This window comes from Macaca mulatta, chromosome 2, assembly GCF_049350105.2.
Source record: "Macaca mulatta isolate MMU2019108-1 chromosome 2, T2T-MMU8v2.0, whole genome shotgun sequence".
NCBI lineage: Eukaryota > Metazoa > Chordata > Mammalia > Primates > Cercopithecidae > Macaca > Macaca mulatta.
Window position 1 is genome coordinate 145,035,009 of NC_133407.1, and position 23,972 is coordinate 145,058,980.

General features: G+C 38.1%; 1 long non-coding RNA gene across 1 annotated transcript in view; it reads right to left on the reverse strand.

The window, feature by feature from the left end:
• Positions 1-13,932: 13,932 nt before the first annotated feature.
• Positions 13,933-23,972, reverse strand: part of LOC114676153 (uncharacterized) — a 42,873-nt gene continuing 32,833 nt past the window's right edge. Inside the window, exons 2-3 of the long non-coding RNA XR_003727004.2 lie at positions 15,028-15,091; positions 13,933-13,986 (exon numbers count right to left, since the gene is read on the reverse strand). This is a non-coding gene — a long non-coding RNA (uncharacterized LOC114676153). The remainder of the gene's footprint in view (positions 13,987-15,027; positions 15,092-23,972) is intronic.

Genomic DNA, 23,972 nt, shown 5'->3' on the forward strand with positions numbered 1-23,972 from the left:
GAAGAGGAGAAACTGTGGGACACTAGCTATCCGACTGCATTTGCCATTACCCCTTCATTTATGCCCCATGTTTCATTCATACTGAATTCTCTGAATGGCCTCTTTGCACAAGCACTGATTGGAATGTACTCTCTCATTAGTCTTCATTCTCTTCAGAAGCAACTAAAGACAGTGCCCATCCAAATACTAACAAATGGGAAAATCTATAGATAAAGGATTTCAAGTATACCAGGACCATTAAACATGATTAAATCCTTCATTGTGAGATAGAGAATCAAGGTATGTTTACCTAAAACCATTAAATATTTACAAAACTTCCCTTGTTCAAATTCCTTGTCTAGTATTTCAAAATTTGGGCCGGGCGCGGTGGCTCACGCCTGTAATCCCAGCACTTTGGGAGGCCGAGACGGGCAGATCACGAGGTCAGGAGATCGAGACCATCCTGGCTAACACGGTGAAACGCCGTCTCTACTAAAAAATGCAAAAAAAAATCTAGCCAGGCGAGGTGGTGGGCACCTGTAGTCCCAGTTACTCAAGAGACTGGGGCAGGAGAATGGCGTGAACCCGGGAGGCGGAGCTTGCAGTGAGCTGAGATCCGGCCACTGCACTCCAGCCTGGGAGACAGAGCGAGACTGTCTCAAAAAAAAAAAAAAAATTTGTCCCCAAATTATTTGATACTTCTCTCTTCAAAGTTGAATCTACTTCTTCTGTGAATGTAGGCTGGACTTGGTGGCTAGTCAACAAAGTATTTTGGAAGTAATGCTAAGTAACTTCCAAGGATAGTCATAGGATGTGACTTCCAAAATCAATTCTTCATAGAAAGACCCAAAGTCACAAAAGGCTTCAAAGTATACCTCAGTGTGATGGTTAATATTGAGTGTCAGCTTGATTGGATTGAAGAATGCAAAGTATTGTTCCTGGGTGTGTCTGTGACCGTGTTACCAAAGGTGGTTAACATTTGAGTCAGTGGACTGGGAAAGGTAGACCCACTCTCAATTTGGGTGGAAACAATCTAATCAACTGCCAGCGTGGCCACAATAAAAGCAGGCAGAAGAACGTGAAAAGACTAGAGTGCTTTAGTTTTCCAGCCTACATCTTTCTCCTATGCTAGATGCTTCCTGCCCTCAAACATTGGACTCCAAGTTCTTCAGCTCTGGGACTCGGATTGGCTTGCAGACAGCCTATTGTGGGAGGTTGCCTTGTGATTCTGAGAATCAATACTCCTTAATAAACTCCCGTTCATATATACAACTATCCTATTAGTTCTGTGCCTCTAGAGAACCCTGACTAATACACTCGGCGATATTGTGGGTCTGGCTCCAGACTACTGCAATGAAACAAATTACTGCAATCAAGTGAGTCACATGAATTGTTTGGTTTCCCAGTGCATAAAGTTATATTTACACTATACTGTAGTATATTAAAAGTGCAATAGCATTATGTCTAAAACAGCAATGTACATACCCTAAATGAAAACACTTTATTGCTAAAAAAAAAAGCTAAAAATAATCTAAAAATATTAGTTTTCAATTTCACTTGAATTCTTACTACACAGTAAGAATATTAAAGACTTGAACAATACTATCAACTAGCTGTACCCAATTAATATTTATAGGATATTTCACTCAACTATAAGATAATTCACATTTTTAAAAATCGGCTTTTCTTAGTTCCACTTTGATGTTAATAGAATCACCCAGCTTTCTTATGCTTACTGTTCAAATGGCTTAACTTTTTTTATCCTTTGACTTTCAGCTATCTAGTTCTTTATATTTAAAGTGCAACTATTTTAGACGGCACATAGCTCTCACTTTTTAATATAATCTTATGATCTTCACCTCTTTGAAGGTGTGTGTATCTTATTTTTGTTTAATATAATTAATATTATGATTGGCATTTGCCTAATTTTTTTCTCTTTGTTTCCTATTTGTCCCATCTGTTCTTAATTCATCTTTCTATTTTCCTTCTTTCTTTTTGAGTTAACTATTTTTAAGTATTCTACTTAATCCATTTATTAGCATTTTAGCTCTAGAAGTTTGTATTTTGTTAGAGGTTTCTGCTGTGATTACAATATAAATCTATAACATTTAACAGTTCACTTAAATGTAACATATATGTATACACTTAAATGTAATACATATACACACACACATATACATAGGTGAGTACATAGGTTCTATCTTTTTTGTACATATGGGGATGGGTCTTATGGGAGAACAAACATTGAGTTAACTCTTTTCTCACCCAAGTTTTCTTTGAGAAACCAAACTTAAAAGTATTAAGCCATACAAATAATTACTTGGCTCTCATAACTGAAGAGTTCATTCAGTCATGGCTGGATTCAAGCGTTTGTATGATGTCATCACATCCTGAACTTGGTCACTCCTTCTATGTCTTAGCTTTGATTTTCATTTGTCTGCTTCAGACTCAGGCATATGTACAGCTGCATCACCATCATATATATATGATAAATAATAAAACCTATGTACTCACCCAATAGGTTCATCTTGGTCGCTACCCAGAAAAGTTGATGCACTGATAGCAGCAGGTTTTTGCAATAAGAAATTTAAAAAATGCAGAGCCAGCTAAGTGCAAGAACAGGAGTTTTATTATTACTCAAATCAGCCTCCCTGAAAATTCAGAGGCTAGAGTTTTTGAAGGATAGTTTGGCAAGCAGGGGGCTAGGGAATGGAGAATGCTGATCGTTTGTGCTGGAGAAGAAATCATGGGAAGTCAGAGCCTGTTTTCTTGTGCTGAGTCACTTCCTGAGTGGGTGCTACAAGACCAGATGAGCCAGTTCAACTGTCTGGGTGCTGTCAGCTGGTCCATCAGAAAGTAGGGTCTGAAAAATACTTCAAATACCAATCTTAGGTTATACAATTGTGATATTATCTATAGGAGCAATTGGGGAGTTTAGGAATCTTGTGACCTCTGGCTGCATGACTCCCTGTGCCATTTATAATCTTGTGGCTAATTTGCTAGTTTTACAAAGGTGGTCATGTCTACAAGCAAGGAAGGGGTTTGTTTCAGAAAGGGGCTGTTATCATCTTTGTTTCTTTTGCTTGTTTAAAATAATGTCAACTTTTATTTTACATTCGTGGGTACATGTGGAGGCTTGTTACATAGGTATATTGTATGATGCTGAAGTTTGGGATACAATTGCACCTGTCATCCAGGAAGTGAACATAGTACCTAATAGTTAGCTTTTCAATCCTTCCGCACTTCCTCTTCTAGTTGTCTTCAGTGTCTGTTGTTGCCATCTTTATGTACATGAGTACCTAGTGTTTAGCTCCCACTTATAAGTGAGAACATGCAGTATTTTGTTTTCTGTTCCTGTGTTAATTAACAGGATAATGGCCTTCAGCTACATCCATATTGCTGCTAAGGACATTATTTCTTTCTGTTTATGGCTGTTTAGTATTCCACCATGTATATGTACAACATTTTATTTTTCTTATCTACCATTGATGGGCACCTAGATTGATTCCATGCCTTTGCTATTGTGAATAGTGCTATGATGAACATACAAGTGCTAGTGTCTTTTGGGTAGAGTGATTTATTTTCTTTTGGATATGCACTCAGAAATGGGATTGGTAAGTCAAATGGTATTTCTGTTTTAAGTTCTTTGAGAAATTTCCAAACTGCTCTCCACAGTGGCTGAACTAATTTATATTCCCACCAACAGGGTTTAAGCATTCCTTTTTCTCCGCATCCTCATCAGCATCTGTTGTTTTTTCTACTTTTTAATGATAGCCATTCTGACAGGTACGAGATGGTATTTCATTTTGGTTTTGACTTGCATTTGTCTGGTGATTAGAGATGTTGAGCATTTCCTCATGTTTGTTGGTCACTTGTATGTCTTCTTTTGAGAAGTGTCTGTTCTTGTCCTTTGCCCACTTTTTAATGCGGTTGTTTTTTGCTTTTTCAATTGATTAAGATTCTTATAGATTCTGGATATTATGCATTTATCAGATGCTTAGTTTGTGAATATTTTCTCTCTTTCTGTAGCTTGTCTATTTATTCTGTTGATCTTTTCTTTTGTTCTGCAGAAATTCTTTAGTTTAATTAGTTCCCATTTGTCAATTTTGGGGTTTATTACCATTTTTTTGAAGACTTACCATAAATTCTTTCCCAAGGCTGACATCCAGAATGGTATTTCCTGTGTTTTCTTTCAGGATTCTTACAGTTTGAGGTTTTACGTTTAAATCTTTAATTCATCATGAGTTAATTTTAGCTAGCAAAGATGGTCTTATGTAGATGAAATCTCACAAGTAGCAGCCCTTAGAGAGAATGGATGGTAAATTTTCTTTCAGACTTTTAAAGGCGTCAGACTCTTATTTAATGTTTCCTAGATCTGGACAAGAGGACTGGCTACATTAAGGAAAATTCTCTACAGATGCAAATCTCCTCCACAAAAGACAGCTTTGCAAGGCAACTTCTGTTTGCTGGCCCCTTGATAGCCATCTCAAAATATGTCAAAGAATTATATTTTGGAGTGAAATATGTTTATTTCCTTCACATCTACTTATTAATTTTGTGGTACTATTCTCCAAGTTTCTCTTTTACTATTAGGAAGCAGGTTTTTCTCATTTTACAGAGAGGGGCAGGACCTAGTCACCCTTAGATGCATGGGTAAATCATGATACAATCCTGTTTGGTCAATATGTTCTATTTCTATTGTTTTTGGTTCAGGGTTGGGGATGTGACACAAATCAGACAAAGCGGAGGTCATCTCCGTACATTTTTGACATGCCTGTGAAACAGAAGCTCTTCTGTGACTGGCAATGCAGCTGTACATGTACCTGAGCCTGAAGCAGAAAAATGAAAATCAAAGCCAGGACTTAGAAGGGGTGACCAAGTTCAGGTCCCAATGACATCATACAAGGTCTTGAATCCAGCCACGACTTAATGAATTTTTCAGTTACAAAAGCCAAGAAATTAGTTGTATGTCTTCATAATTTTAAGTTCAGTTTCTCAAAGAAAACTTGGTGAGAAAAAACTAGCACAATGCCTGTTCTCCCATACCACCTGTCCCCAACCCTGTTATTTCTAGTTCATAAGCTCTGGCCCTTTGAGAGCTTAGCATGGCCATTGCTGAATGATGGCTCAGTCAGCAGCAGGAGAGACAGTTCTCTAAAGAGTACTTGGCCTGTGGGCAACAGATTAAAATAAAAAATAAATTGTGATGTGAACAGTTCTCATGAGAACTCTTCAAAAATAGCAGGAAAGATGCTGAGAGGGGGCTGATATCTAATGGTCACATAGGCAGAGCTAAATACTCTGGTATTCTGAGCATTGGTGTTATATGACCTCATTTGTATTGAATAACAGCTCACCTGGAATATTTGAGTTACCTAAGCCATAGAGTTTAGTCAACAAGATGCAAAGATAGAATCGTCATTCTAAAGAGTGAGAATAGTGTTGACAGACAAAAGCATGAGAAAACATGGTGTATGCGGGTAATAGCGTATAGTTGGGTATGAACAGAGCAATGAGATTATACTTTTAGGGGAAGAGGGCATAACATTAGAGATAGATGGAGCTAGCTCATTTTTTGTTTATTAAATATTAATGCGTACACTGCACTCTTTAGCCTGACCTCCAAGATCCATTTTCATATCAAGTCTCCCATCTGAACTTTTTAATATCCAAACTCTTCTCCTTTCTCCACTGAGCTGATGTATTTCTTCCTTCCAGTTTTTGCTCAAAACTGTTCTGCCCACCTGGACTATCCTCCTCTGGCAGTTGCACCCATTCCATTTGCCAGATGCTGATGATGAATTGCTTTGCATAATGATTTATCTATTTAAAGTGCCTCCACATTATCTTACCAAAATAAGCTGTTAAGTTCACTGAAGGGCAAAAGAGAGAACATTATGCTCCTCACTTTCTACCTCCCAATGGAGATGATGTAGTCCAGAGCATGTAGTTTCCAATGGCAAAAGTTTGAGGATTTGTGGATAAGATCCGAGCATATCAGCTTGTGGCTTTCCTTCAGCTTTTTATGTTCTTAGGGAATCCTGGGATCAGGCCATACACCTGGATATCATACCTTCTTAAAAGGGATTTGGAAGGTATCTCTCTGATCACCTTCTGGAAACAGACATCTTTGCTCTCAACACCTCAGTAGGTCCTGGAAAGATCTCAAAGCCTCCCTGTCTCTGTTAAGTGGCACCAGCTGCAAGCCTTTCAGAGACTAGCAGCTGTGGAAAGGGAATGTTCCATGGTGGGAAGTTTGTGGCACCTGGTACTGATTATATTGGGTCATAGGATTTCCCAGGAGTAGTTGTTTTGTTTATTTTCTTCCCCAACCTACAAAAGCGTTACATTCCTCCTAGCAGCTTTGCAGTTGACTCAGCTGTGTGACCTGCTAACAATCCCCAGAGCTATCTTCCCCTGGGGAAGTTGAACCTTAGCGCACAACTGAACACCCAGAGAAAGGGCAGTTAGTGAGATGAAGTGCCGCTGACTGGACACTCATAAGCTCTCATCACAAAGAGCGGGGGTCTTGCTTTTCTAGCTTCTGAAATTTATAGATCCATTTTAGAAATTGCATGTTTTCTTTTTATGAAAGAGTTTACCCCCTCATATTTAAATACTAGAAAGACTATCTAATAGCCCCCCTCATATTTAAATACTAGAAAGACTAATAGCCTAATCACATGAAGTATCAAAAGGGAACGGACTGGCACCTTGATGGATAAGAATTATGTAGAAGATTGTTGCCCAAATTATGTACTTTGGATAACTAGTTCTGCAGAAGGCTAATAGGTGTTACAGGAGAATGGGCTTCTGTGATCCAATAGGTTAGAGGATTTCTGAGTTTTCATTTTTTTTTAACCATACAATTTCTTGGAGCCTGTAATTTACTTATGTGCCTGGCAAATCTCTAAAAGATGGCTATAGAGTACAGCATTTGCCAACTTACTTGACCACACAAAACTTTCCATAAAGAAATACAAGTTCTCACCTTCCTGGAATGGACATTTCTGGGAAAAGCTATTTTAGATCTTCTCATGGGCAGGAAAAGGGGAGATAATTATAGTTCCCTTCTAATGAAGTCATCCTAATTGTTCTTAGGCTGGTTCCACCGACTTTAAACAAACTGACCATTTCCATTTCAATGTATGTATCTACATATGTATTCATTTATTCATTCAATAAAAATTCATGATGGTAGACACTTACTATATTGGGCCTCACCTTTCTTCTAGGTCCATTATAAGTCCTGTATATGATATATACTGTGACTCTGTTCCCTCTAGTTATGTAGTTCTCCTCCATGTCTTAGAGGAAGATCTATAGCAGAGCCTTATAACTTTCTTTAAATAACAAATTTCATTGATCTCTCTACATGATGAGTTTTATTTTTATGATATGTTAGTTGAGTACTATATAAGAACAAGATTTTATAAATTTATTAAAATACTACATTTGTATTTATTCTTAACAGCATGCTAAAATTCTGTTTCATATCTGTAGGAAACATAGCAGCACTTCAGTTTGCAGACAGCACTTTCTGCACATGTAGATTAAACAGCCGGTTGTAATAACTCCAGTGTCCCTAAAAGCTCTTCAACCCACCTAATGAAAAACATTGCTCTAGAGAATCATTTTCTAAATGAGAGAGAACTGGGTTTGAATCTGACCTCGGCCACTGACAAGCTGTGTGACTCTAAATAAGTTAATTTCTCTAAGCCTCATTTATGAAGATGATTTGAGGATTAGACAAGTTCACACAAACAGGGGCACTGCCTGATAGGTGGCAGATCCCCTAGCCTTCCCTTTCATTAAACTAAGACATAAAGCTGTAGTTGGAAAATACATTTTGAGAGAAAAAATGCCATTATTGTGTAGTTGTCTATTCATGTTGTAGTTCCAAAACAAATGTAAAAAGGGGTAATCTCATAATTATATTCTGAATTTTAAAATGACATGAAGTTAGATAAATTATATTAAGGGCTGTGTGTCAGACATTGTTCTAAGTGCTTTACATTGCTTAATTCATTCGGTCCTCACAAGCATCTTATGGAAAATTAAGGCAAATGGCTTGCAAAATTTGCCCAAGGTTCTATATCTGGAAGCTGGTGGAGTTAGCTTTCAAAAGCAAAGTTTGATTCCAGCAGCCATGTTCTTCTTTTTTTGGACACAAAGAAACAGAACCATGTGAAGGGTTTCTGTGCTTTCAGGCCCTGTGGCAAGTGAACATTTAAAAACCCCGTTATTTACTTAAGAATAATTATCCTATCATTAGGAAATTAATATATATATTTAATTTTGCCAACCCATTGCTGTACCAACATATGAAAACTGCTGAGTCATGCTGAGAAATGGTCATTTTCAGCTATATTAAAGCTGACTAATTAACTTTCCTAAACATCTGAATGTATTACTCTAGCAAGACATTTCAGTGTTTTAAATAGCTGTTAGGAACAGTAAGTTTTCTATGAAGACCTGTGTTAAGAAATAACAAAGTTGGGAGATACTCAAAGGCCATCTTGTTTATTCTTCTGAGTGTAAGTAGCAAAATTTATTCAGCAACAATTATTTCACTGCATTTAAGACTTTAGGACTATGCTTCCAAGACTGTGACAATTACTGGAGACACAAGAAGAAAAATTTATTTGACCTTGCATAGTTCAAGATCGAGAAGGAACAGGTCACCTGGCCTTGCTAATGGAAACATGTGCAAGGAGCCTATCAAGATTGGGGAAGACAGGTATATCATAAAGTAGTTCAAAATATAATAGACTTCACAATTTCATTTGATAACTGGTAAAGGCATATGATGACTGTACAGGTTGAGAATCCCTAACCCAAAAATCTGAAACCTGAAATGCTCTAAAATCTGAAACTTTTTGAATCCTGGCATGATGCCACAAATGGAAAGTTCTACCCCTGACCTCACAGTCAAAATGCAGGCAACACACAGTTTATTCGGTATCACCAAGAGAAAGAAATATTCCTTCATCTGTAATATCTCTATGCCACATCAGCCCAGAATTCCCCATGGAAATACATCCACAAAGGATATTAAAATGGCATGTGTATAGGCCAGACACACTAGTGGTAGATTCCCCATAATGCCCTACATGGAGCCATGATCTGTGTGTATTACTCATTTTGTTTTGCTTGTTCTTTGTGGTAAAAGATATTATTGAAAATATCAACAAGCCTGAAGACACCCCTATGAGTAACAGTGATTTTGAAAAGCGGAAGTATTTATGTCTATCTATAGAACAGAAAGTGAAGCTGTTGGAGAACAACTGGACAGCAGAGTCAATGTGAAATGCCTTACAGTAGAGTATGGTGTTGGAGTGGCTATTGTACATGACCTGAAGAAAGAGAAGAACAAACTGTTGAAATTTTACGCTGAAAGTGATGAATGTAAGTTAAAAAACATTTTTTAAAACACTGTATAGGGCTAAAAATGAAGATTTCAATTGTGTATTGAAATGTGGATCTTTCAGAGTCACAGTGAACACATGTCACTTAAGAGTACGCTGATCATGAAACAGGCAAAGATATATTACAATAAACTGAAAATTGAAAGAAACGAAATATTCAACAGGCTGATTGCAGAAATTTAGGAAAATACATGGCATTATTTTTTAAAGATTTTTGCTGATAAAGCATCTGCTGATCATAAATCAGTAAAGAATTTCATTGACAAGTTTACCAAAGTCATTGTTGATGAAATTTGATGCCAGAACAACTCTATAATGCTGATGAAACATCACTGTTTTGTCGTATTGCTTCAGAAAGATACCAAGTTTAGCTGATGAGAGAGTCCCAATAAAAATTATGGATATCAAGGAGAGAATAACTATGCTGGGATGTGCTAATGCAGCAGACAGACATAAACATAAACTTGCTGTGATAGACAAAAGCTTGCATCCTCACTGTTTTCAAATAGTGAGCATCTTGCCAGTCCACATTTTATGCAAACAAATAGACAAATATTATCAGGGATATCTTTTCTGATTGGTTTCACAAACATTTTGTAGCAGTGGCTCATGTTCATTGCAGGGAAGGTGGACTGAATGATGACTGCAATATTTTGTTCTCCCTTGACAACTATTCTCCTCTTCCAGCTGAAATTCTCATTAAAAGAAATATTTACATCATATACATTTCCTCAAACATGACTATTAAGTCCTGTGACCAGGATCTCCTTAGATCAATGAAAAGTAAATATAAAAGTATTTTCTTGAATACCATGCTAGCAGCAGTGAATAGAGAGGCATGGGTCTGGAAGATTTTCAAAAGGACTTTAGCATGATGGATGCCACATATATCATTGCCAATGCCTGGAACACAGTGACTGAGGACACAGTTGTGTATGCCTGGCACAACCTCTGCCTTGTGACTATGTTCAGTGATGATGATGAACAAGGTAGTAACTTTGAAGAATTGTATATATCACGTGTGGAAAAGAAATGATGTCTAACCTCCTTACAAAAGCACAAAATACACCTTCAGCATCCATCAGTAAGCTGAAAGAAGTGAATATTGAAGAACTTGTTTAACATTGATAATGATGCTCCAGTTGTTCATTCATTGACTGATGGTGAAATAGCCAAAATGCTTTTGAATCTAGGTGATCATAATAATAGCAATGATAAAAATGACTTTATTAACACTGCAGAAAAAGTGCCAATAGACAACGTAGGAAAAATGTGTGATGGACCTGTTGAAGGATTAGAGCAGCACAGAGTTGTAACAGAACAAGAAGTCATGTCAGTTTATAAAATCAGAGAGTCTTCTAAGACAAAACTGTTGTTACTAAGGCAGATGACTCTGGAAGAAGCATTTTAAAAAACGATTCAGCAGAACACCTCCTCATCCCTATGGGATTCACGTTATGGTCCCTCGGCTGTTTCTGATATTCCTTCCTAGCTAAAAAATAAAATAAAATAATAAAGTGTACAGTAAGCTTTTGAATTAAAAAAAACACCATAAGTCTGTAAGTGGAGACAAAAGCCTGCCATCATTTACTGTTGCTATTGTTTAACAGCTGATACAGGTATTCTGGTGATGCTAATGTGCTGCTTAGTTACCTTGAACACATTTTTTTACCATAATAACAATATGTTATATTTTTACTGTTAAGTACTTATATGTGAATAAATGTAGGAAAGTGATTGCTCATCAGTAGCATACAAATTGAAAGCCAGAAATGATGGTGATGCTAAACAACCAATTGTCCACGTTGGCGGCTTAGCAACACCTTTGCTTTCTGATGATTTAATGTATACAATCTTTGTTTCATGCACAAAATTACTTAAAATATTGTATAAAATTACCTTCATGTTGTGGGTATAAGGTAGATATGAAACATAAATGAATTCACGTTTGAGTTTCATCCCCAAGATACCTCATTATGTACATGAAAATATTCCAAAACCAGAAAACGTCCAAAACCTAAAACACTTCTAGTCCCAAGCTTTTTGGATAATGAATGCTTAACCTGTAATTATTTAATATAAATTAATAAAATTTATTCTTGAGCATAGTCACACTCCTTTTTGATATTATTATTGGTGTTTTCAGGTCTCTATTCTCATGAACCTACTAATACAGCAGTTAAGCACACTTGCTGTGGAGCTGGATGACATGAACTTGAATTCAGTTGCATCAGTTAGTAGCTCTCTAACCTTGCACAAGTTACTTAGCCCCTCCAAGCCTAGGTACCCTTTTCTAAAAAATGAAGGTAACAGGAGGGATAAACCATGTAAACATTCAATACATATTACTTGCAGCTCCTGGTATTACTGTTGTCGAGAGTGAAATAATGAAGTGTGAAATAATGAAGTGTGAAACTGACAAAAACATATTTTTACATTCAAATTTAAGCTTTTAAAAAATGCTGTAACAAAGGAAGCAGAGATTTTTGATGATCAGTTCAAGCATGCATTTGAGAATGTCTGGGCACTTCTCCCACTGATACTGGTCAGATCAATGTGGTTAATACATCATGTAATTGCAAATTGCATTGTTCAGTGTTCACTAGTCAGAATCACTGTGTGAAATAAGGCATACAATGGGCAGAGAAAGAGATTCATTCTTCTGATGTACTGTGTGAGCTGGCCTGGGATTAAAGCAATCATGAAGCAAGCCTGTTGCCTAGGTCGCTCTCCTCGCCCTTACCATGATCCAGTCCATCTGCTTTGAGAGATCAGAACAGAGTCAACAATTTTTAGCAACATGTTTTCTTGTCCTTGTTGGCTTTGTTTTAGTTTGAAGTACACAAATTTGGGGTACCATTTCTATTTAGATAATTGAACTTGAATACTTATGCTGGTTACTAAGTCTACCAAACATTCTCACCAAAAGAGGAAAGGGAGTAATTCAAACCATTTAGGAATTTGGGGCCGTAACGATGCAAGTGTGGCTATCAGTTTTCTTTCTTTAAAATAAAATTGGCAGCTTAAATAATAGAGTCAAATTGACCAGATGTTTTGCACTTGGTTAAATGCATTCTAATTAACCAATCAGTATGAACAACTGATTAGATCTTTTGCTAAAGAATTTCCATTAAACAAATAACAACAATGGCAACAACAGCAATAAAAAAACAGTTCAAACAAGTTTCTTTTGCTTTCTACTTGCTGAAATGAGAGAACTTGCAAAGGGAGAAACCATGTTAGATGAATCTCTACCCTGAGTTTTTATGTAGCTTCCAGCTGACCTAAACATTATCCTAGAATAACTTTGAAATTTTTGTTTCAAAAAAAATTTCAAATGGATGAACACAATATTCTAATAGCTTTGGTAATAATGGCATGTGCATTTTTTATATTATACGCTATAGATATGAAAATTAGAGGCACTACATCTTAAATATGCATATAATGTTTTCATTTTTGTACAAATTCTCATTTATATAAGGGAGTTTATTAAGAAGAATTGGCTCACCTGATTACAAGGCAAAGTCCCACAATAAGCCATCTGCAAGCTTGGGAAAGAAAGAAGCTGATAGCATAGCTCAGTCCGAGTCCAAAAGTTTCAGAACTAGGGAAGCTGACAGTGCAGTTCTTACTCTGAAACTGAAGACCTGAGAGCCCCTGGGAGGTCGCTGATGCTAGTCCAGCGTCCCAGAGTCCCAGAGTCCAAAGGCCGAAGAACTTGGAGTCTAATGTCCAAGGGCAGGAGGAAAGGGAGCCAAGCATCTGGCATGGCACGGGAAGAGAGAAAGCAAGTGGACTCAACAGGCAATTTACTTACTCTCCTTCTTCGGCCTGCTTTGTTCCAGTCATACTGGCAATTTACTTACTCTCCTTCTTCTGCCTGCTTTGTTCCAGTCACACTGGAAGCTGATTGGATGGTGTCCACCCACATTGAGGGTGGGTCTTTCTCTTCTAGTCCATTGTTTCAAAAGTCAGTGTCCACTGGGAATGTCCTCAGAGACACCCCCAGAAACTACTTCACCAGTCATCCAGGCATCCCTTAATCCAGTCAAATTGGACACCTAATATTAATCATCACATATAGCTATGACTTTTGCGTAAGGTAAGTGTTTAACATGAACAAAAGTAAAATTAAATCAAAATTGAAAAATGTTGCCACGATTGTAGGATACAAGTTGGTAGACCACTGCCAGAATTCCAGAATTACTGGCTAAGTCTGTCATAATCATAAACACCAAACTTGGAATCTGGTTAATGGGAGTTTTCCTCTTAGAGAATCCATATATTATGGCCAGGCACAGTGACTCATGCCTGTAATCCCAGCACTTCAGGAGACCAAGGGGGATGGATCGCTTGAGTCCAGGAGTTCAAGACCAGGCTGGATAACATTTGAGACCAGGCTGGGCTACATAGTGAGAACCCCTATCTACAATAATAAAAATATAAAATTAGCCAGGCTTGGTGGCGCATGCCTGCAGTCCCAGCTACTCAGGAGGACAAGGCAAGAAGAGGCCTTGGGGCTTGACCCATGCATGATCAGACCACTGCACTCCAGCCTGGGCAACAGAGCAAGACCCTGTCTCAAAAAAAAAAAAAAAAAGAGAGAGAGACAATACATTTAATAAGGTATGCTCATCACATTATGTAAATAAATATGCACACATTACATGTTCATAGAAAATTGTAACTTATCTTTTGGTGGTGGTAATATATATGGTTTTTGTTTAGCTACTTTCTATTGGCCTGCATTGCCCATGTTTCTATAAAAATTGTCTGCTCTATTAATATATATTTAATGAAGGTTTTTTTGGGAGGTAGTGGCTCCTAATGTAGTGGCTAATCTATTATTTGGTCATAAATGTACACACCTGTACATTTAGTATTTATTTATTCCCGCCTGGAAGTCTTAGTACCAGGACACATGGTTCCCTTTGCCACGAATAATGCTTTCCAATACCTTCTTATTTCCCTCGTGACCATTTAGGCCCCATCTTGTCATTAGAACTCATCCTTATGAGGACTCACTGAAACACTCTATAGTAGCTCTCCAATCAATCACATCACCATTTTATGTACATCAAAATTATCTTTGCTATTTGACATTTTCTTTTTGTTAGCATATTAGATTTTCATCTAATAGAATTTAAACTCCATAATAATGGTGACTCATTATAAAGTCTTATTTATTACCACATCCCATCACATGATTACAAGGCAAAGTCCCACAATAAGCTGCCTGCAAGCTGGGGAAAGAGAGAAGCTAGTAGCATGGCTTAGTCCAAGTCTGAAAGCCTCAAAACCAGAGAATATATATATAGGATATATATATATATATCCTATCAATCCTACAATTCCTTATATAGTGGATTGGCACATAGTAGATGCACAAAAAATTTTAGTAGAGGAATTGAGTTGAAATGAATTCAGTAAGTGAATTAATCAATTGTACTAAAATAGCAATCTTGTAAACTCTTGGGCTGGGCTGTGTCTCTTGTCCATCCACTGAAATGGTGTTCAGAGATTAATTATTTCAATGAACACCATCATACCACAGATCTATAGAAGATGCTGTTTTGTATCATTTGATTCTTCCTGTGATAGTGAGAGCTTTACTTACCTGATTTTTTCAAAGGCGACCTGGACCATCCCAAGCAGATGCATGATCAATAATCCATTTTTTCCTGGGGAAAAATGGAACATTTTATAGCTTAGACTTATGTTGGATTAGACATAGTGAATGAGAATTAAAAGGCTGTAAACTACTCTGTAAGCCAAGTCAACCTAATAGAACATATTCAGTGTAACCATAAGGGATTTCTCCCAAACTCGACTCACAAGAAGGAAAATATGCAAGGCAGCCAATTTTCCACTTCAGGTCCCATAACAAAAGCTTTCAGAACTGACAGCTTATACTTTATTAAACAGAATATAAATTAATAAATATGCACACACAACCTTGTGACTAATTGTATTTACTAGCATTTCAGGGTCAGACAAGAAAGGATGTCTTTTTGAGAAAACCATCTTATTCTCTCTCCTCCATCATTTTTTATGCCTGCTGACTTTTGCAGTCTTTAAATAATGTTAATGCATTTTTTTATTTAAGAACTATGGCATGAAAGCTTTCTACAAGCCAGAGACTATTCCAAGTGCAGGAGATAATGCACTAAAAAAAAATGACAAAAACAAAATATTAAAATTCTTATTTTATAAAGTTTACATTCTAGTGGGTGGAGGGAGAAAAATATATTGTTAAAACAACTACACCAGAATGTGTTAAATATAAGAAGAAAAATAAAGCAGAAATACCAGTTATGAAGTGTCAGTAGGATATAGGAAAGAGAAATAAGTACCATGGCCCTGAGGTCAAAACATTCCTAGAAGTTCAAATCAAGAGCTATAGAATTGGGACAAATAGAGCAAGTGAAAAATAGTTAGAGGTAAGTTACAGAGGGGATGAGAGTCGAATCCTAGAACCTTGCAGGACACTGTAAGGACTTAGCTTCTGCCATAAAAAAGAATAAGAAATAAAAGGACCCAGATGAATGAAGTCTTTCTGGCCATAGAAACCAGGTGGGAGGAGATGCCACTGTCTAGGATGGGTAAGATTCTTGGCAAAATCACATTTTGGTGGGAGATGGGTGTCACAGGTTTGATTTTGGACATGCAACATTTAAAGTTCCTTTAAACCTTTAAATAGTTGATTGTCTCTATCTGGACCTCAGATGAAAGGTCTGGGAGTCATCAGGTAGAGATGGTACCAAAAGCTATGAGAATGGATAAGGTGACCAAAAGAGAGAGTATGGAGCTCTATGAAGTATGTCTGACTCACATTAAAGTGGTGCAGTCAGGGAGAGGAAGAGAAGTGGCTGGTCAAGTGGGAAGAAAATCATCAGAGAGTATGGTGTTCTAGAAGCCTGCTCAAGAAAGAGTTTGCAGAAAAATGGAGGAACTCACTCTTTTGTATTCTGCTAGTAGATTATGTATAAGAAAAACTTAAAATTGGCCACTGGGTTTAACAGATAGAGGTCCTGAGTAATCCCGATAAGAAAACTTTCAATTTTCAGTCTCACTCAGTTGAGTTCCCATTGAATGAGAATGGGAAAAGCCTGAGACAAATAAGCTCAAGAAGAGAATATAGAGATAGTGACAGCCCTTTTGAGAAGGTTTTCTGTAACGAGGACTGGAAAGCAGGTTACTAGCTGAAAGTCAGATGAAGACATTTTGAACATGAAATAATTTGCAGCGTGTTTGTATGCTAAAGAGAATAATCCAGTAAAGATGGGAAAATGGATAACTCAGTAGAGTAAATAATTTGCTAGAGTGACAATCTTGAGTACACTACAGGAAAGTGGATTTAGAGCAAATGCCAGCATGCATGTTTCTCTGTAATAACAAACAGAAAATTGTCAATTGAAACAAAAAGTGTCCATTAAACTAACATACATAACAGTAGGCAGAAAGAGAAATGGTGGTAAGGTAGATCTTCCGTGTTTACTGCTTCTTTTTTACTGAATAAAATTGAATCAAAAGCATCAGTTGAAAGTGAGAATTCAGAAAGTATTGTTGGAAAGTTAAGAAGATAAACAAGGCTAAAAATGGTCCATCAGGAGAATGAGAGAGTGAATAAGTAAGAAAAGAGGTCAGCAAACTTTCTATGAAGGATCAGATAATAAATATAGATATTTTATGTTTTATGGCCCATCTGGTTTTTTTCACAACTACTCAGCCCTGCATAACAGCAAAAGCAGCCATAGATACATATGTAAATGGGTGTGACTATATTTTAATAAAACTTTAAAAGAAAATCAGACAATGGATTAGATTTGGCTCTTGGGGCCATAGTGTGCTTACTTTGGGAAAGCAGTAAGGGACTATCTGAGACTATTTGTTGCTATGGTCTAAATGCTTATGTCCCCCCAAACTTATATGTTGCAATTCTAAACCCCAAGGTAATGGTATTAAGACAAAGGGCAGTAATTCGGTTATGAAGGTAGAGCCTTCACAAATAGAATGAGTGTCTGAGGTAAAAGATACCCCAGAGAGCTAGCTAGACCCATCCACCATGTGAGGACACAGCAAGGAAGCATTGTCTATGAGCCAGAAAGGAGTTCCTCATCAGACTCTGAGTTGGCCTTGATCTTGGACTTTCCAGTCTTCAGAACTGTAAGACATATATTTTTGTTGATTTTAAGCCACCCAGTTTGTAGTATTTTGTTAGAACAGCTTAACCAGACTAAGATAGTGGTCATGAAAATGTAAGACCATGTAATACATTGTGTGTTCTTCTTCAAACAATTTCTCTATGCCAAATAAGTACAAAATCTGATTTATCAGGATTGAGGCTGTACAAGCTAAGAGTAACAAGTAGAGTGAGGTAGAAGGAAACTGAGCATGTATACAAAGGAAATATTGTAATAATTAACCACAGAATGTAATGAAGCTCATTAAAGGAGGGAGAAGGACATGAAGAGAATGAAAAAGGGTAAAAAGTTGGTAGGCTCAAAGGACTGCAGTTGTAGTTAAAGAAATCCTGTGTTAGGCATATTACAAAGATAGATGTTACTTGTTGAATGGGGTGGCTAAATTATATTATGGAGGGATACAATTATTAGTATTAAGACCCCAGAAACATCAGTGACAGTGAATTACTATGTATTGGAAGAAGATCTTGGAACAAGATTTCTGGAGCAAAGCAAGTAAAAAAATTGAGAGGCCAAGGAATTATAAGAGTCATTCACAGATATATTTAATTTACCAAGAATTTAGATAAGTAATTTTAGAGAATTTAGAAGTAATTTTAATTTTATCAGGTGATAAAATCTCCAGGGAGTTAAAATATGAAATAACCCAGAAAAGGTTGGGTAATGTTTAATGTAGTCTAATGGTTAAAACTTCCAATCTGAGGAATTTTTAGGAAAAAAGGAAGGAGATATCTGAAAACAATCATAAATACAAGGGAGAAACCTCACACACCTCTAGGTATGCATAAGAATATGGGGAAAAAAGTCACCAACTGAGAGAACTGTAAGGAAGCAGCATTCTCAAAGGGAAATCAGGTGCCAGCAAGAAGGTAAAATTAACACTCAGCACAGAGACTGAGAATGTAGGAGGTTTTGCTCATACGTGACCCTCAGTTCCAGCACGCTGATAAAGTTTTTGGGAGTTGGACATTGGCAGTAGAAGTACATAGAAAAGAGAATGCATGGAAACAAATTGAAAATGAAACTGAAGGATTATATGGGATTCCCAGTGCTCGATGAAAACAAGAATAAAAGGCACAAGGTTAGTCATTATGGCACAAGGCAGGTGGTGGTGAGGTGTTGCTTGTTGGAGAGAAAGGAGGAATGGTAGTCCTGCCCACATGTTCCTAAGGAAGAACAGGACCACGATCCTTAATCTTTTTCAGCATTTATCTCCAGTTCTGATTTGCAGCCTTGTGTCATATGATTTTTGCCTTCCACCCAAGATCTTCAAGAAATGTTTAAAGTGCTAAGTTACTTTAATTCTCAAATGCAATCTAATACTTAAAAGTCCTACCCTTCTCCAAGACCATGGCTGGTCTCATTTCTTGCTCTTGGGCTAGGATCTTGCTGTCCCCATGGAGTCACTGGATTTTCTTAATTTTTAGTAGGCAGGTAATCTTCAATTTGAAAGCCACTGCAACTCTAAGATGACAATGTAACTCTGAAAGCCATGTTTTTCAAGAATAAAGATTGTGCTGAGCTGCTTTATTGTCCTGTCTTTATTTTCAAAGGCTTTGTAGAGTTTGTCTGCATTCACTTTCAAAACATAAAAAGACATGACTCTCTGCCCTTCAGGGTGTTCACATGTGGGAATGCTTCTTATAACAAATAGCATAGTTGAATAATAATGCTTATGGAGCAAAATATTTCTCAAAGTTGGAGAATGAGTGTATGATATAGTAATAACCACTTGTGTGTTTACAGCTATAGTGATTTTGTCATTTGTTGTCTAATCCAGGACACTTCCAAGCATGAAATGGGGGACTGATAATAATTAATCTGGGGAAGCAGGTATTGTGTTAGTGTGCTGCAAATCTGCTTTAACAAAGACATTTCCAAAGACAGACACTTAAATAAGATGGAAGTTTATTTGTCTCACATGATGCAGAGGTGAGAGGTTGGTGGATGCCAAGTGGCCCTGAATCTTGTTATCTCTTTAGGTCTAAGGACTGCTCCGTCTATAACCATTTTGAAAAAGGAGGAAAAGAAAAGAGAGTGGGTTGGAGGTGAGCAGCAGGATTTTAGGAACTCAGTGCAAAAATTGCTCACATGTCACTCATGTGCCACTGGACAAAGCATTGCCACCTGGCACACCTAGTTGCAAAGGAAACTGGTCTCTAACTGTTCGCCACAGACCCTGGCAAAATTCAGGAAGTAGATATCCAGGAATAATTAGCAGTATCTGCCAAAGGAATGTTAATGGTATCATAAATGTGTGAGATTAATAAATGCCAGAATTAGAAATACTTTGAATTTCCTGAACAGCTCAGTTCCTAATTTTCTTACGTTTGTTCTTTTATTGCTTTATATTTTTATTGCTCTTTCAACATTTAATGTATCAGGTGTTTTATATATTTGTTGTAGTTTCTCTTTCTTGCAGCTGAAGCCTCCATGAAGGTAGTGAATCTCATCTGCTTGGTTTAGTGACAGAACTTTGGTTTCTAGAGAAGATCCAGTGTTGAGTTGATGCTCAAAATATTTTTTTGTTGCCAATGCAATAATAACCAAAAGCATATTTTCAGTGGTCTGTGTGTTTACAGAGATTCATATGTTAGGTTTTTTACCTATGGTAATAAATACCAATGTAAAACATAAGATAAAAATAAGTCCTTTTGCAGTGATATTGTTATGATCATTAGTTGTTTATATGACATTAAAAGTCCAATCATATTCTCCCCTTGGAATACACATATGTGACTGGAGAATGCATTAATACATCAATTATTTATTTTGCCCTATATCTTTTCTTCTTTTTTCCACAAAGGCATTCATGCCTTCTTGACTCTTGAAACCTCAGAGATTTGAATTACAGGCCAGATTCAGGACAAGATGGCTGACTAGATGCAGCCAGGAAGCACCTCTTCCACTGAGAGAGACAAAAATATTGAGTAAACTAATACATCGTGAACAGATGTTTTAAGAGAACATACTGAGAGCCAACAGAGAAGTGACAGAGACTCTGAGGCTGAAGATGGAGGAAGCTGGGAGCGCTGCACAGGGTTGCTGAGCACCAGAACTGACTCCCGATCCTGAATAGCTCTTAAGGAAGAATGAGTGAAACAACTGCAGGGCAACTTACTCTCTTCTTAGACCTCTGGGATCTTCACTGCAGGAGATCCCATGACCTCCATAGAAATTTGAATTGGCAGCAGGATCTACCCAGATAGTAGGCAGAGATCGAGCTGGAGCCTGCATGTAGCCCAGGGGGTTTTGCACCTGGGGCTGCTGTAGCAAAATGTGGCCATGAGTGCCCATCACCTAAGGCTCTCCATCTTCTTCGGACTGACTCTAACCACTACAAACTCTCGGCCAGGAGAGAGCAGGGCTCTCTTTCCTGCAGGACTGGGACACATTGGCTCTGTGTACCCACCTGTCTATCAGCCCCTCCCAAGGCTCCTACCTGAACACTCCTGCAAGAACATATTTACAACACAGCATCTCCTGCTTAGCCTGAGTACTTTGCTGGTATCCTGGGAGCACATCAGCCCCCATAGCACAGATTGACTCTGAGGATCCAGGGGACAAAAGCTGACAGCCCAGTCCTAATAACAAGGGTTAGAGTTCAGGAGTGCTGAGCTGAGATCTGTGTCTGGCACTTGAGAGGAGGAAGAGTCCCTACTCTCAGAACACTGAGAAGAGTGAGATGCAAGTTTATGGGATGGTGAGGGAGCTGGGTATGCCTCCCTCTACAAGGCCAATCTAGGAAGAATGTGACCTGTCTGCTAGCCACAACCTCTGCCTAAGGGAGCACCAGAGCCCGGAACACCTAATAACTCAACAATCTGGATACAGAAGGCTTGGAAAAAACTAGCGGGTCAGACGAGATTCTGGGGCAGCCACCAGAAGGAGACCTGGTCAAGGGGGAGTGAGCTAAGTAGTCCCCACAGCTGTTTGCTCAGAAAAAAAAAAAAAAATGGGATGTGGGTGCCACACCAGGTACATGCCCATGGCAACACCACCCCTCCTGGAGATTCTCTCCCCTTGAATTACTGCATCAACAAACGGCCTGCAGACATACCACAATCTGCTCTAACTCTGCTAAGCACAGACGACCAGCAGACCTCTGTAGTGCTGCAGGTTTCCTGGCAGCCTACATTTCAGCTTGGGCTGGTCTCAGGAAGGGAAACACAGATGGCTAGTGTACCCTTGGGGCTAAGGAAACACAGAGGTAGTGCCAGCAATTGGAGGGGGATCCCATAAGGCCTGGGAATGGACCTGGCAAAGGGGTCATTGCACCCTATTATCTCCCCAAATACAGAGCAATGATGAGTATGCACTGAAATGCAGAACTTTGGAGCTGAGTGAGAATCTATCTGCCAGCCATTACTTTCAAGCACCATCCACTGGATCACAGCCTGAATCACATCACCAACAAGATCTTTCCTGTATATATTGCCTGAGAAACCTAATGCAGGAATATAGCCACAAATGAAGATTCCAAACAGCCTTAGCTCACTGACAACACTCAGAAATGAAGCCAATCAACTATACTCAATTTAATATAAAAACAAAAATTTGCATCCAAATAACAGCAAATTCAAAAAGATAAACACCCCAGCCCTTTCAGATGAGAAAGAGTCAGCGCAAGAGAACTCTGGCAATTCAAAAACTGGGGTGTCTCCTTACTTTCAAATGATCACACTAGCTCCCAGCAATGATTCTTAAATAAATTGGAACAGCTCAAATGACAGACATAGTATACAGAACCTGGATGGCAACGAAGCTCAGTAAGATCCCGGAGACAGTTGAAACCCAATTCAAGGAAGCCTGTAAAACAACCCAAGAGTTGAAAAATGACACAGCCATGTTAAGAAAGAACTGAACTGAACTTTTTTTTTTTTTTTTTTTTTTTTTTTTTGAGACGGAGTCTCGCTCTGTTGCGCAGGCTGGAGTGGTGCAGTGGCGGGATCTTGGCTCACTGCAAGCTCCGCCTCCTGGGTTCACGCCATTCTCCTGCCTCAGTCTCCCGAGTAGCTGGGACTACAGGCGCCCACCACCATGCCTGGCTAATTTTTTGTATTTTTAGTAGAGACGGGGTTTCACCATGTTAGCCAGGATGGTCTCAATCTCCTGACCTCATGATCCGCCTGCCTAGGCCTCCCAAAGTGCCGGGATTACAGGCATGAGCCACCACGCCCAACTTAAACTTCTTACATTGAAAAATCCACTATAGAAATTTCAAGTCATAGTTGGAAACATTAACAACAGAATAGATCAAGCCGAGCAAAGAATCTTGGAGCTCAAAGACAAGTCCTTCTAATCAACTCAGTCAGGCAAAAATAAATAAATAAAAATTTTTATTGAACAAAACCTCTGAGAGATACAGAATTATGTAGAGGCCAAACCTATGACTCTTTGGCAGACCTGAGAGAGAAGGAGAGAGTAAGCACTTTGCAAAATATATTTGAGGATATAGTCCACAAAAATTTTCTCAATCTCATTAGAGAGGTAGACATGTAAATTTAACAAATTTAGAGAACCTCTGCTGGATACTATACAATACAACCATTCCCAAGATTTATAATCATCAGATTTTCCCAAGGTCAACATGAAAAAAAAAGCAAAGGCAAGTAAAGAGAAGGGTCAGGTCACTTACAAAGGGAATCCCATCAGGCTAGCAGTAGACCTCTCAGCAGAAACTTTACAAGCCAGAGAGATAGGACCTATTTTCAGCCTACTTTAAAAATTCCAACCAGGAATTTCATATCTGACCAATATTTCTCATAGGTTTCATAAGCAAAGAAGAAATAAAATCCTTTTTGGAGAAGGAATGACTAAGAGAACTCATTACCACTAGAACACCATTGCAAGAGACCCTTAAGGGAGTGCTTAAACATGGAAATGAAAGAACAATACCTACCACCACAAAAACACACGTAAGTACATAGCCCACAGACACTATAAAGTAACTACACAATCAAGTCTACAAGATAACCAGAAAGCAACATGACAACAAGATCAGAATTTCACATGTCAACGTTAACCTTCAACATAAATGGTCTAAATGCCCCACTAAAAAGGCATAGAGTGGCAAGTTGAAAGAAAATTTCAGACCCAACTGTCAGCTGTCTTAAAAAGACCCAGCTCATATGTAACAAAACACACAGGCACAAAGTTAAAGGATGAAGAAAGATCCATCTTGCAAATGGAAAACAAAAAAGAGAAGGGGTGGCTATTCTTATATCAGATAAAATAGACATTAAAGCAATAAAAGTAAAAAAGGACAAATAAGGACATTACATAACGTTAATGGGTTCAATTCAACAAGACAATTTAATTCTCCTAAATATGTACACACCCAACCCTGGAGCACCTA